This window comes from Stomoxys calcitrans, chromosome 2 (assembly GCF_963082655.1).
Source record: "Stomoxys calcitrans chromosome 2, idStoCalc2.1, whole genome shotgun sequence".
NCBI lineage: Eukaryota > Metazoa > Arthropoda > Insecta > Diptera > Muscidae > Stomoxys > Stomoxys calcitrans.
The window spans coordinates 234999340-235013986 of NC_081553.1; the positions used below are offsets into that span (position 1 = coordinate 234999340).

Here is a 14647-nt window from a genome sequence, read left to right on the forward strand (position 1 = left end):
AAATGAAGTTTCAATTTGCTATAGTTGAAGATTTATGCACGTAAATCCTCCGGAATACTTTTGTTCACTAAGTCATTGAGCCATCTTTAGAGTCACCTTGCGTTGTTTAGCTGAATTCATGATCTATCGCCAACGGGCAGAAATAATCCTTGACAACTTCTTGGAGTATTCGTGCAGTTATCAGCTGATATATTTGTGCAAATCACGGCTGTTGGTTAAGAAAACATTTGTTGGCATTATCATGAAATCGTTGCTGCCATCAAAGACTTAGGCATGCCTGTGTTGTAGTCAGTGCCATCATCATTGATGTCGTAGTCTCTTCATGGAGCCTCCCACCGCCATTGTCAAAGTTTATTAATAACGAATATATGAATCTACGCCATGCCATGGGTTCAACATACAAAAGCGAGGGTGGAGTCGAAAGTGCTTAAACAGTGAATGGATATAAAGATGTATTCGCTTTTACTTTCTTAATAGATGGTGATGGTGATAACTTTGATACAGTCCTTCATATGTTTTGTCATTTTCCAAACTCATTAAAGAAGCCAGCCCTTACAAATTCTTCACCTATGACAGGTGTTGGTGATTTTTTACCCCACCCTCGCACTCTCACTTAAAATGCACATAGTTAGCAGATTCTTTCTTCGAAATTATATTGTCTATGACATTATTCCAACGGATGACAGACACCAGGAGGAGGTAGCCGTTGTACATTTCTCTGGGATTATTAGCAAAAATGATGATGTTTACCCAGAGATGATGCATGACGATAAGGCTGCTCTCAGTGTCGCAACTTCTTTGATTCGCGAAGCTAATGTTGGCTACGTGCACAAGGACCTGATATTGAATTCACGACGAAGATGACATGTCAACGGCAAAGGATGGCATACGCAAAAGAGACATGCCATGAATGCTGCTCACAACATTCAGCAAAGGTATTGAAACAACCAGGACCAGAGCTAAGAGAGAGAGAAAAAGGAAGCAAAAATAATCAATAATTATATGAGCTGCATAATGAACACTGTAGGATGCTTTAAGTCAATTTCAAAAGCTAGAGACCAGGCAGCAGGTGCAGCAGCATTTGCCAAGAAAAATTACGAGCTTAATATTAAAAACACGCCCAGTGACAGTCTATCCTTCCATGACTTATTTAAAAGATTTACAATATGACATTTCTGTCTTGAAAGATTACAAAATATTAACATGATATAAAAGTGCAAAGATTCCCTTTGTCGACTTTAAAAATAGCAAACTTCTGGAATATAATTATTCTGGCAAGTAAAAACGTGCTAAACTCAGCCGGTCCTAATGGTATGAAAGGTGATTTGAGTGACGCTTAGGTATATCCAAGCTACGCAATGCTGTAGTAATTGCATAATACTGTCGCACCATCCCACTGTGCGAAGAATCGAAAAAAACTAGTAAGCAAGTAAAAGCATGCTAAGTTCGGCCGGGCCGAATCTTTGATACCCACCACCACGAATTCCGACAACTATATACTCTTATTAACTGAGATTGTATTCGAATTATTTTGGTCTCAAGAAGTCATATCGGAATATCGGTACTTGGGGACGGGGGGGCCTATATTACCATGTTGACCAATTCGGATAAAACTTGGCACGTATGTTATGATGTTCTTCTAAGGTGTGATGTTGTGTTTGTTGGGCCAAATTTCAGCCGAATCAAGTGAAAGTTTTGGCTCCTAAGGGCTGAAGAAGTCAAATCCAGGGATCGTTTTATATGGGGGCTATTTCTGTTTATAGACCGACTAGGCAAACCGGGTCCGCTCCGCTACGCCTTCTTTAACTCTCTAATATCTTTAAGGGTGGGGACACTTCGCCCTGAATGCGAATATCGAATTCGTTCCATTGTAGCCTATGACGATGAACGCATTTGAATCCTGGCGAGAACATCGGACAAAGCGATGTCTATCCCCTCTTAATGCTGGCGACATTCGCCAGGCACAATGCCATGCATGGTCATTATAAAAATTTTCCCTATAGGGATGTCGAACTAGGCGCCGTTCGGACTAGGCTGTAGAAAAAGGTTTAAAGTTTAAAATTGAATCGGAAAGCACTCATTGATGTGTGAGAATTTGCCCCTTCTCGGTTCCTGGTGGTAATGTTCATCTATAGGATAATGTTCTCATTAGGGGTGGGATGGCACCTCATACATTTCGACTCAAATATGGATATCAAATTCGTGCTGCACTTCCAAATCATTCTAATTTGAGACCCATATTGCTATGGCCGGTAAATTGTAACCGTTTGGAGGGTATCAAGACCACCTGTGGCCTTGAAATTTTGCCCATAAACTCGATAACACTTAGGCCCATGTCCAATATTTAAGCCCTTGTCCGATAACACTTATGCCAATGTCCGTTCTCATTTTATATGCATATGCTGGAAGTTCTGCTGAGCTCTAACCGCATCAAATTTCAAAGAGTTCTCAAGTGCCATATTGTATAATTGCTTTTTTTTTTCGATTATATCCCACTGTGCGACGTTCAATCTTGGATTGTAGTGAGTGACCATAGTCATATTGTTAACGTCCAAAGTTGTTAACGTCCACAATGTGATCTGTTTGGACCCAAACTCTGTTCGATACCCGTGGAGGGAGTGTAGGAATATAACATAGCTCCCTGTACCAAATTTCAGCTAAATCGGATAAAAAGTTGGCCAGTACTGGCAGAAAGACCCTCAGCCGGAAGATCAGTCTATATGGGGAATATACCCAAAATGGCCGATATAAACCATATCGGCACAGACGTCAAAGAGCAAAACACAGCTAACTATATTAAATTTCAGAGAAATAGAGCAATAGTTTTTTGGCCTAATGCCTTTAAACTGGAGGTCCGTCTGTATGAGGGTTATATTAAGATGGAGTCCGATCTAGGCCTTTGTCGGCACGAATATTGAGGGTCTTTGTGCAAATGACTGTACCAAATTTTATAGAAATCAGGTTATATTTTTCGATTTTTGAAGGGGGGCTAAGTCCAAAAATCGGGAGATCGGACTATGTGGGGGCTATATTTAGATATGAACCCATTTGAACCATATTCGGAAAGGATGTTGAAAGGAGTATCTTTAGTGAAATCTTATATATGAAATTCAATTTGAGTTTGTTTGTCGGCTTCTTTGTTAGTCGGTGTGTTTGTTAGTTCCGTATAGACTCAAAAACGGCTGAACCGATTACCTTGAAATTTTCACAGATTGTGTAGGTTAGTCTAGAAGAAATCATATGAAGGGGCGGACCCTCCCCCTCACCACAAAAGTACTAGCCAAAAATAAAAGAGGACCGATCGGGACAATATGGGATTCAAATGAAAGGTATTTAAGATTAGAGTACGATGAAAACATAGGCTACATAATTTTTTGATATTGGGAAGAGGCGGACCCTCCCCCTCACTGCAAAAGTACTAGCCAAAAATAAAAGAGGACCGATCGGGACAATATAGGTATGAAATTAAAGGTATTGGAGAGTTGAATACGAGTATGGTATTAGAATTTGAGTCTAAGTACCTATCGGGCAGCCTCAACCCTATAACTCCTCCAAACAGACATATTGGATGTTCATTTCAATATGGGGCTAATATGAAAGATATTCGGGAGTAGATTTCGAATCTGACATACAAAATCAGATCGAACTATAGGGGATCACGCCACCCCTCAAAAATGCCATTAGACCCATTATGACTATATGATACTTGTCTGAACTGATTTTCTTAAAACTTTCATAGATTGGGTACTTTTGTCTGGAAGGAAACATAGGCTATATAATTTTTTTGGAGGCGGACCTTTATGACAATATGGAACACAAATGAAAGTTATTTGAGAGTAGAAAACGTATTTGATATACAATTTTGGAGCCAAGGGTTTTGGGGTACGTCCTAAAGCACCCCCTAAACTGAACTTCATTTTCGATTATGGCAATATGAAGCTCAAATCAACGGTATTTGGAAGTAAAGAATGAATTTAATATCTATTTTCAGGGCTAAGTGCTGGTGGCCTCCCCAGCCCCAAAACCCACTCCAAACGGTTCATATTTACCGGCCATGGTAATATGGGGCTCAAATTGAAGGATCATGCAGCCCGCAAATGTTGCCAACATTAAAAGGAGATAAACATCGCTTTGTCCGATGTTCTCGCCAGAATTCGAACGCGTTCATCGTCATAGGCTTTCGATATCCGCATTCAGGACGAAGTGTCCCCACCCTAAAAGAGTATTTTAGAGTTAAAGTAGGCGCAGCGGCGCGGTCCCGGTTCGGCTCGTAGGGCTTGTATGGGTCTAAGAACTTAAATCCGGAAATCGGTATATATGGCAACCATATCCGAATGTAGTACGATCTAGAATACTACGTTAGCATATCCGTAAATGACGCCAAACACCTGGGTTCGAATCCTGGCGAGAACATCAGAAAAAAAATTAATTTCAGCGGTGGTTATCCCCTCCTAATGCTGGCGACATTTATGAGGTGAGATACTATGCCATGTAAAAATTTCTCCCCAAAAAGGTGTCGCACTAAGGCAAGCCGTTGGGACTCGACTATGAAAAGAAGGCCCCTGATCATTGAGGTTTAAATTTTAATCGGACAACACTCAGTGATGTGTGAGAATTTTGCCCCCAGTTCCTTAGTGGAATGTTCCTGGGCAAATTTGCATTTTCAACTTTGAAATAAATCATGGCCTTCTTTTTTTGGACAAGAAAATGCCTTCTTCCGCCTTCGGTATGTATATCTCACTTGAAGAATCTTGCTCGGGGCAGTTAACAATGTTATACAAACAAAATTAAGTCCTTAAACAACCAGCCAATTGCTTTTTGCCCCCCTAACACTACCACCTCATCCCCCCGGCATCGTTCTCGTAAAAACCAAAAAGATTTGAAATTACGCAACAATTTCATTAAATATGTTGATTATTGGCCCCGGGGCAGTATGACCAAACGAACGAGGGACCATTGTCCTGATGAACATTAATTAGCATTGATACAATTCAATTAGCCTTGAAACACCTGGAAGGAGTTGATGCCACAGATTACCAAAAGACGTACGCACGCATGCACGCACTCCATACGAATCTTAAGTCAGCTAAAGTCAGTTTGCCAAAGGACAACAACCACAACGACATAGATATCAGCATAGCGGCAAGCAATGTTCAAAGAGGCAAAATTAAAATTTCAAAGAAACCAACCAAGCAACCAGCGAACCAGCGAACGAACGAAGGTCAACTTTAGAAAACATTAAATGAAGGAATGTGCCGTAGGACCTTCCATAGTGAAAGCGACAGCATTTTAGCGCCTGTTAGGTAGACTAGGCAAACAAGACTTCTTTTGGCAACATCCAACAATGTTGGCATAACGACAACTTGTTGGGCCGAATCCTTTTTGTATGCGGCAGCCGCATCAACGTTAAATCAAAAAAACAGAAGAATAACAAACAACAACAACGATAACAACACTTGAAGGCTTCAAGGGTGTAATTTAAGCTTGCACTTGTTTTCTCTCTCTTTTGCCCAACATTTCGATGGGCAAAAAAGTCGTTCGTTGTTTTCGTTTTTAGTCGGTGGCAACTTTAGCGCGCAATTGCTGCCTTAATTTTCACATCCACGTTTTTCATCCTGGCGCTAAAGCGCTGAAATGTTTTTTTTTTTTTTTTTTTTTTTTTGCTGTTGTTAATGATGATGATTTGGTGGTGCTTGACGGTGGTTGAGTGAATTGCAGTTTTCTCTCGGATTACATAGCTCGCCAAACTATCAATCTTAGCTTTGGGGCTTTTGTAATTCATCGCCTGGCTTTGACTGAGCAGCGCAGAGAACTGAATTGGATAGAAAAAACGTTCGTTTTTGCCTTATTTTTCGCTTGAATGTAACAATAGACGTTGGGAAATTAACGCACAAAAATGCACAAACAAAGTGCTAACTGTGGTTTAAAGAACGCATTTTTTATTCAGGGGAATTATGTGTCCACCAACGTCACATCAACAGCAAATACCCGAGGCAATGGGAGCAAACTAATTGGAATACTAGTTTTTGGGGTGAGTAGCAAAGCTTATCTTAAATAATCTGTGTTGGAATGCCAAATTCCCAGAATTACGTCTCAGGTTTATTGTCTGCACATTGGACATTGAGGGCTGGCTGGGACTAGAGTTTAAGAACTAACTGCTACTATGCTGACAAAAAAACCAAATATTTAAAAAATTTTCTTTCAGTTTGCAGATAAAATTTTTATTAAAAAACGAAAAATTCATGATGCCCGATTTTTTACAAGATTACCCAAAATGCCCATTGCTGGCAAAGATTATTTCCAAATCGGCATTTTTCACAAAGATTGCTTGATGCAAACAAAATGTTCCATGATTTAAGCGGACACATGAAGTAAAAGGAACGTAAGCCCATTGGGGGGTCTAGGTTATGCGTTTTGGGAACTTATTCCGTTGTACACATAACTCTCGTTTCAAATGGCATATGTTGTCAAAACTTTACTTAAAACGCGTCTATAACATGTTCTCTTTGCAAAACAAGGAGAAAATTTTAAGGTGTTTTAGCTAATTTTTTCTAAGGAAAATTTATAAATAATAAGTTAGAAGGCCGAACTTTGAATTCCCACTACCTCGGGTATATATGTAAACCACCTTTCGTCAAAATCCGGTGAAAAATGCTTAATTTATGCCCCATAGCAGCTATATCGAAATATAGTCTGATTAGAATATAGTCAAAATTCGGGACGGATATTGAGTGGTCTAATAGGTGCAAGTAATGGTTTAATATTGTAGAACACAATATCGGCCTTTTTAGGTAGCCATATCCAAATATATACTCCAACATATTTCTCTGCTTCGATGTGACTACTTCAACACCAAGAAATGGCAACTCCTATTCAGAGGGTTTGAAACATAGTTCGGTTATTTGGTTCGAAGTCTGCCACAAACGGAACTTCAGATTTATCTTCTAACCAGAACAGTTTAGTTTAAAGCTTCTACCATACAAACCAAGTCATCATTAGAAGATCTTGACAAAAAAACTCCATGGTGGAAGGACCACGCTACCACTTATCCATTCTGATTTTACCCTATTCCATTTAGCAATCACAACCTGTGATAAGTGTGCCTCTTTCACGCTCATGACTTTGCCGGGTAAACATACTTAACAACTACATGAGCCATGGTAAGGATTCTTGACTAACAGTTCCCTAGTCGGATGACACGATTGTCCTGAAAGTCAACAACCAATTAAAAGAGGCAAAAAAGCGAATCTGATGTGAGAGAGAAAGGGCAAAATACAAAAATAAACAGCCATAACTATTACAAACATATTGGGATTTATTTAAACGGCTTGCTGGCCACCGAGGAAAAGGAAACCCTCCTAAGCAAATAAAGCCAAGAAGGCTAGAGTGAAAAGCCAAAGCGAAAGACGAACAGCGAGCAAAAGAACATTAAATAAATTTTAATGAAAACTGCAGGCTATGAGAGCCAAACTAAAAGAGACCATCCTCTGTCAAAGGATAAAGTGGCCAAGTGTGCAGATGTGTGATAGTTCGTGCTGAAAGCTTTTCTTTTTGCTAAGCCCTTAACATGGGAAAAATTCATAAAATATGGAAAATTATCCTTTTATGTTGTAACACTCCCAATGCCAACTATAAACACATTCAAAAGGATTTGCACTGGAATAATTTTAAAAGCCAAAGGATCAAATCGTACCCTCTCCCCCTCTTCGGGCCATTAGAGCAACATCAACACACAAAATTGTTTTATGTTTGGCATGCTTTCGGTGGCACCAAATCCTATGGCAAATCCTTTGGGAAAATTGAATCAAATTGTCCCAACATTAAAATGTATCTCCAAAATAACTTGTAAAATAGGTTTAGGATATGGTTATTGAGCTTATCACAAATATGAATGAAATGCAGGTGGTCTTTCAACTGATAAGCTACTTTTTAACGGCAATGAGTTTAAGAGTTGAAAGGGAGTTTTGATAAAAGTCGTTGAAGAAAGCGTTGTACAACGTTTTGGGAAGTTTGGTCAATAAATGAGCTTGCAGTGGCTCTAGGAGTGAAAGTCGGGGGATACATATATATATTATCTGGACCGGGCCCGCTACGCTGCGCTTTCTTTTACTTTATATGAAACAAAATTTTCCTTGGAATATTTATTTTCGACTATGAAAGAGCTTGAAGAGCTTATTTTCGACAAAGTATATCGCTTCACAAACAGTTTAACAATATAAGTGCCTTTATCTGAATCCCATACGGTCTTTATTGGTCTACGAATTTAAGTTTGGATGTAAGGTGTACTCCATTTTTAAAATACTTTATTTCAGCCCGATATTCGCATGATGTCTGATTTTTGGTGTGTTTGGACGAGGTGGTCCACAGATACTTGGGCCTAAAAAATATCAGCATCGTGCTCTTCTCTCAAATAACATTTATTTAAACCCAATATTGCCATTGGTTTTGAGGGGAGTTTACAGGATGAGGCATCCCCCAAACACATGGTCCCAAAATTGGTTATCAAATTCTTTTTCTAACCTCAAATACCTTTAATTTAAGCCACATACTCCCATGGTCGAAAAATTGTTATCCTTTGGGGGGTGTTTTTGGAAAGGTGTGATGCCCTAAATACATGATCCTACATTTGGATAACAAATTCATCTTCTACTCCCACACACCTTTATTTGAACCCCATATTGCGATGGTCAGTAAAAAATTGCTGTTTGTGGGGTATTTTGGGAAAGGGGTAGACCCCCAGAAAATTGGTCCCGAAAGTGGGTATCAATTCTTGCTCTTTCATTTAAGCCCCACATTGACATGGTCGGTAAATATGCCCGATTTTGGGGGTGTTTTGGGGATTAGGGTGGTCCCCCAAACACTAATCCCGGAAAATTTATCAGCAACGTGCTCTATTCTCATATAACTATATATCATTTATTTGAACCCCATATTGCCATTGGCCTCAAATTCGTTTTCTAATCTCATTTAAACACCTTATTGGTATTGGTCCTAAAAACTATAAATATTTATTTCAACTCTCTTTAAAACCCAAATTGTCTTGGTGAGCAAATATGTCCTATTTGAGGGTTGTTATCGTGGAGGGATGTCCCCTAGACATTTGGTCCCTAATGTTAATATCAGATGCGCGGTCTACTCTCATATATCTTTAATTTGAGCCCCATATTTTCATAGTCGGCAAACGTGACCGGCTTGGGCGGTGTTTTGAGGGATGGGCGGCCACTCAGTGAGTTGGCCTTGAAAATATATATCGGATTCATGTTCCACTCTGAAAACTCTCTTATTTGAGCCTCATATTGTAATAGTCAACAAATACTTACTATTTAGGTAGTGTTGTGGGGGTGGGGTGGCCCCACAGACACTTTTCCCGAATATTGATATCAAATTCGTGCTTTACTCCCAAGGGCCTTTAATTTGAGCCCCATATTGCTATGGTCATAAATTTGTCCCCTTTGGGGGATGGTTTTGGTGAGAGGCGGCCCCTCAAACACTCGGTGCCATATTTGGATATCAGATTCGTATTCTACACTCAAATACCTTTAATTTAAGCCCCATATTCCCATGGTCAGTAAATAAGTCCTGTTTGGAGGGTGTTTTGGGGAGGGAGTGGACCCCCAGAAACGTGGTCCCACATTTGGATATCAGATTCGTATTCCACTCGCAAATACCTTTCGTTTTAGTCCCATATTGCCATGGTTGGTAAATATGTCCGATCTAGAGGTTTTTAGGGGTTGGGGTGGTCCCCCTAACACTTTATCCGACAATTGGATATCAGATACGTTTTCTTATCCTAAATACCTTTCATTTGAGTCCCATATTGATTGGTGTAAATATATGTTTGGTAGGTTTTAGGGTGGGGCGGCCCCCCTAGGTACCCCATTCGAAATTTGGATACCAAATTTTTATTTTTAGGGTTCTATATGAGAGCACACAAAATGTCGCTTAAATCGCACCACCCATCTCCGAGATCTGGCGTTTCTGAAAATAAGGGTAAGGGGGAGGGTCCGCCCCCCCCCCCCCTCCCTTCAGATATCAAAAAATGTAGTACCCTTTTTTCACCACGGGATCGTTATGCACCATATGTTTCTGAGTCTATAAGGAACACACAAACAAACAAACATAAATTTATTTTTATATATTTTCATTACAGGTGAATTTTATCGAAATCGACTCAGATTTAGACAGACAGACGGACAGGCGGACATGGCTTAATCGAATCAGAAAGTGATTCCGAGTCGATCGGTATACTTATCAATTGGTATATCTCTCTTCCTTTTAGGCGTTACAAACAAATGCACTAAGTTATAATACCATGTACCACAGTAGTGGTGTAGGGTATATTTAGCAGGAGAGAAAGAACAATCGTTACTATTTTTATACCCTTCACCACTACTGTGGTACAGGGTATTAGAAGTCACTCTCAAGCACTCTCCCGCTCTCTTGTGCTGGCAAAAAAGGTACCCGAACCACCTCCAGCAATTTTTTGTGCAAATTTGCACAAATTTTTCTAGCATGCAAACACTCTTATTGTAAAAGAGTGACTCCGATCACTGATGGTATTGCTAAAATGCACATCTGTAGTGTTATAGGGTATTCTCACTCACATTTAACAATCCTTTCTCCAAAACTACTTTATTTGGTTTTTTGAAATTCATTGCCTTATTCATAAAATTGTACAAACACTAGAGAGCTCAATTAAAATGAATACGAATTGAAAATAAAATTAAAATCAAATCAAGTTTAACATTCAGTACGCATGGCTTCCAGTTGCTAATATTAGTTTTGCCTTTGTGTGTGATGGAGCCACTCCAGACTCCACAATTCATGATGCATATGAACATGATTTGAAATAAAAGCTCTTCTCAATTTCTAATAGATTTCCTTTGTTGTTGCTGTTTGTTTATGATATCGATATGAGTGTTATTTTGTTGTTGTTCGTTTGGACATTTTACGAACATTACAAAAATATTTACTAGCTCGCTTTAAGTTGTTGTTATTGTTATTGTTTTCCCTCTTAGAAGCGTATTGTCTGCTCTTTACGACCAGAAACGGATGTATGTATGTTGTTCGAGAGAAAAGCAAACTATTTGCCAAGTGAGTTGTTACGAGAAATAGGGCGGGGGAGGGGAACATAGTTTTCCAAAGCAACCGGAAAAAGTTAAAATAAATAAATTGTAGAATCTGTGAGTGAAGGTATGAAGCCAAGAATGGACAAACATCCCCTTCATGAATGGCTCGCCTAGTTGGATAATTTCTCTGGAATTGGAATTTTTTCAAATGAAAGAATTGATTCGGTCGTAAATTCAATTTGAAAAAGATTGCAATTTCATGCCAAAGGATAGCTAGTATAAATGTTTTGCTTCGGTTCTGGTTTGTGTTGCCACATAATAAAGTCAGCTGTCTACAATTAGAGGCAATTTTAAAGAAAAACCGATCAACGATAGAGCCAAGCATTTGAAACGGCGAAGCCAGAGTAACGCTTTGGGTAATGAAGCCATTGTTAATTGCAGGTAATTGATTGCGTTGAGTTTCAATGGGCTTAGTAATTAAATGAAAACCAATTATCAGACAATTGTTATGGGATGTGATGCCACCAACTACAAAAACATCAGCAGCCGCTTTGCCACTACATGAAACGGATGTCGATTTCGTAGCCAAGCATTGAACATCCGTTTCCCCATGATGATGTTTCACTACATGCAGCAGGGCATTCAGCATGACCCATTTGCTCCCCACGCTCCAATTAAAGTGTAGCAACACTTGGAGCAGATTGCGTTTCGATGTCGAACACAATACTCGAGTTTAATGAAGTGTACAGTGAACAAGTACAACATGTCTAAGAATCCATCAACGATGGTTAAGAAGACTAACTGACTGGCTGGCTGACTGACTCTCAGCCGAAGAATCTTATCAAACCGGCAACTATTTCGTAATAAACATTGTGGAAATGCTTTAGTATATCTTATAAAGTGGAGACGAAGAAGAAGAGCTATGGGTTGGCATCGTATTGATAGGCTCGATTATGAAGTAGCTTTTCATTAAAATTTCTTTGGGGAAAACATTTCAAATTAAACGAGTATTTATTTAATCTAAATTTAGACAAGCATGTTTGGAATGTTCAAACAACCAAACAACTAACTGCGCCATACGAAACCATCAAAATTAAATTTCAATTTAAAAACTTTTTTTTCCATCTAAACAAATTCTCTATGAAGAAAGACTGTAGGCGTAAAAAAAAATTTAGGAAACTTTGGTTATATATTTGCTTATAATGGACGGAAGAAACTAATATGAATATCTAAAAGAATCTTCCTTTAATAGAAGAATATACGAATTTTCTTAACAAACTTCGATGTTTATAAAAACAATGTCGTAATTTTATTTTCGTGGCAAATTTTGAGGAAATTTCTGAAGTATTATTCAATTATTATGACCGCCAACATAGGATGGGGGGTACACCCATCTAGTCGTTCCGTTTGATCTGCGACCCCATAAAGTTTTTATATCTTAATCATCTCAACATTCGATCAGCCTAGATCACGGTAGCGGTCCAACACAGACCTGCTTATGGATGGATAGGTCGTTGCAGATTGTAAATGGGCTGTATAGGTTCAGATTTGTTACAATTTCCAACAGCCGCGTCATTTAAGGTCCAAATTGGTACCTAGAAGCCAAGATTGTTGCCCACCACATATAAACCGCTCACATTGATCCATTAAGGATCAGGGGCAAACTTCTCACAATGAGTGCTGTTCGATTCGAGTTTTAAGCTCAATGATAAGGGGCATACTTTTTATAGCCAAGTCCGATTGGCGTGCCGCAGTGCGACACCTCTCTGGGGAGAAGTTTTTACATGGCTTCTATGCATAGCATAGAACAGCATATGGAAGGGAAAAGCTGCCGCTGACATATTTTATAACTACCACCGAAGGATAGGGAGATCGAAATATCAATTTCCCACCCTATATTCTTGATCAGCGTAAAAATCTATGACCATCTAGCCATGTCCGCCCGTCTGTCTGTTGAAATCACGCTACAGTCTTTAAATATAGAGATATTGAGCTGAAACTTTGCACAGGTATTTTTTTTTTGTCCATAAGTAGGATAAGTTCGAAGATGGGCTATATCGGACTATATCCCATATAGACCGATCCGCCGATTTAGGGTCCAAGGCCCATAAGGGCCACATTATTGATCCGATTTGGCTGAAATTTGGGGCAGTGATTTGTATTAGGCCCTTCGAAATCTTCCTTCAATTTGGCCCACATCGGTCCAAATTTGGATATAGCTGCCTTATAGACCGATCCGCCGTTTTAGGGTCTAAGGCCTATGAAAGCCACATTTGTTATTCGATTTTGCTGAAATTTGGGGCTGTGAGTTGTGTTAGGCAGTTCAACATCTTTCTTCAAATTGTCGGTAATGGCTTCGTTCCATTTATTTCGAGCTTTCTCAGAGATCGCACTATTCGAATCGTTATAGATGGGTTCTCATCCAATGAGCACAAATTGACCACAGGTGTACCCCAGGGCTCTGTTCTTTCTCCTTCTCTTTTTCTTATTATCATCAACGATCTGTTGGGTCAGACATCGAATCCGATCTACTCATTTGCGGATGACAGTAATCCCCGTCATTGGTACTCATTCGACCATAGGCCGAGTCTTCGAGAGTTTGAGGACAAGAGGCGGGTTATGGACAATACACTCTGCCAGGATTTGCTGGCCATTTCTGAGTGGGGTCGAATGAATCGAGTAGATTTTAATGCACGGAAGACTCAGTGCTGCTTGTTGTCATACAAACCATTTGCTGACCCATTACAATCGTCTTTGTCTATCAACGGTGTAGATGTTGAGTAATCAGTAGCTCTTGATGTTCTGGGCACGAGATGTCCGTTGGGCTAGACATGTATTTGAAGTGTCGAAGGAAGCATTCAAGAGTTTAGGCTTCCTTAAATGGTATAAGAATTACTTCACTCAGTCTGATCTTCTTAACATCTACACCACTTTCATAAGGCCGAAAATGAAGTACAACTTACATGTATGGGCTGGAGCTTCAAAATCATCCCTGGAGCTACTGGATCGTGTACAGAGCAGAGCGATGGCGTTGATTGGGGACATTGGGGTATCCAACTCTATTGCCTCCCTTCATCATCGTCGCAATGTGGGTTGTTTGGCGCTGTTCTATCGGTACTTTCATGATGTATGTGTTCGTCTGATATTCGTCTTCTTATTCCTGATGTAAGGATGTATGTCAGGGATACTATACATTCGAGGAACGCACATCCGTTTGATCAATTGATTGGCCAGCGGACCGCACAATTCATTATAGAGAGAATTCTTATTTCGCCCGAACCATTCGTATGTGGAATCGATGGCTTCCGGCTAATGTTTTTCCCACCCACTTTGACATCCAAAGATTTAAGACAAATGTCAATAAGCACTACATCCGTTTCCCCCTCTCCAATTCCTAATTTCCTCTGGCCAACGCAATGCACTGCGTGTTGGCTGACAGAAAAAAAATTTGGCCCAGATCGGTTCAGATTTGGATATAGCTGGCATATAGTCCGATATATCGATTTAAAGTCTTCAACCCATAAAAGGCGCATTTATAATTCGATTTCACTGAAATTTGACACATTGACTTATGTTGG

General features: G+C 39.6%; 1 protein-coding gene across 7 annotated transcripts in view; it reads left to right on the forward strand.

Annotated features, from left to right (window-relative positions):
* Positions 1-14647, forward strand: part of LOC106095634 (5-hydroxytryptamine receptor 2A) — a 149999-nt gene that overhangs the window by 31581 nt on the left and 103771 nt on the right. Inside the window, exon 1 of one of the 7 annotated variants that reach the window (XM_013262914.2) lies at positions 5951-6031. The exons of the other annotated variants lie outside the window; for them this stretch is intronic. The gene's annotated coding sequence lies outside the window, so the exon portion shown is untranslated. Of the gene's footprint in view, positions 1-5950; positions 6032-14647 lie in introns of those variants that run through there. 7 annotated transcript variants of the gene reach the window in all.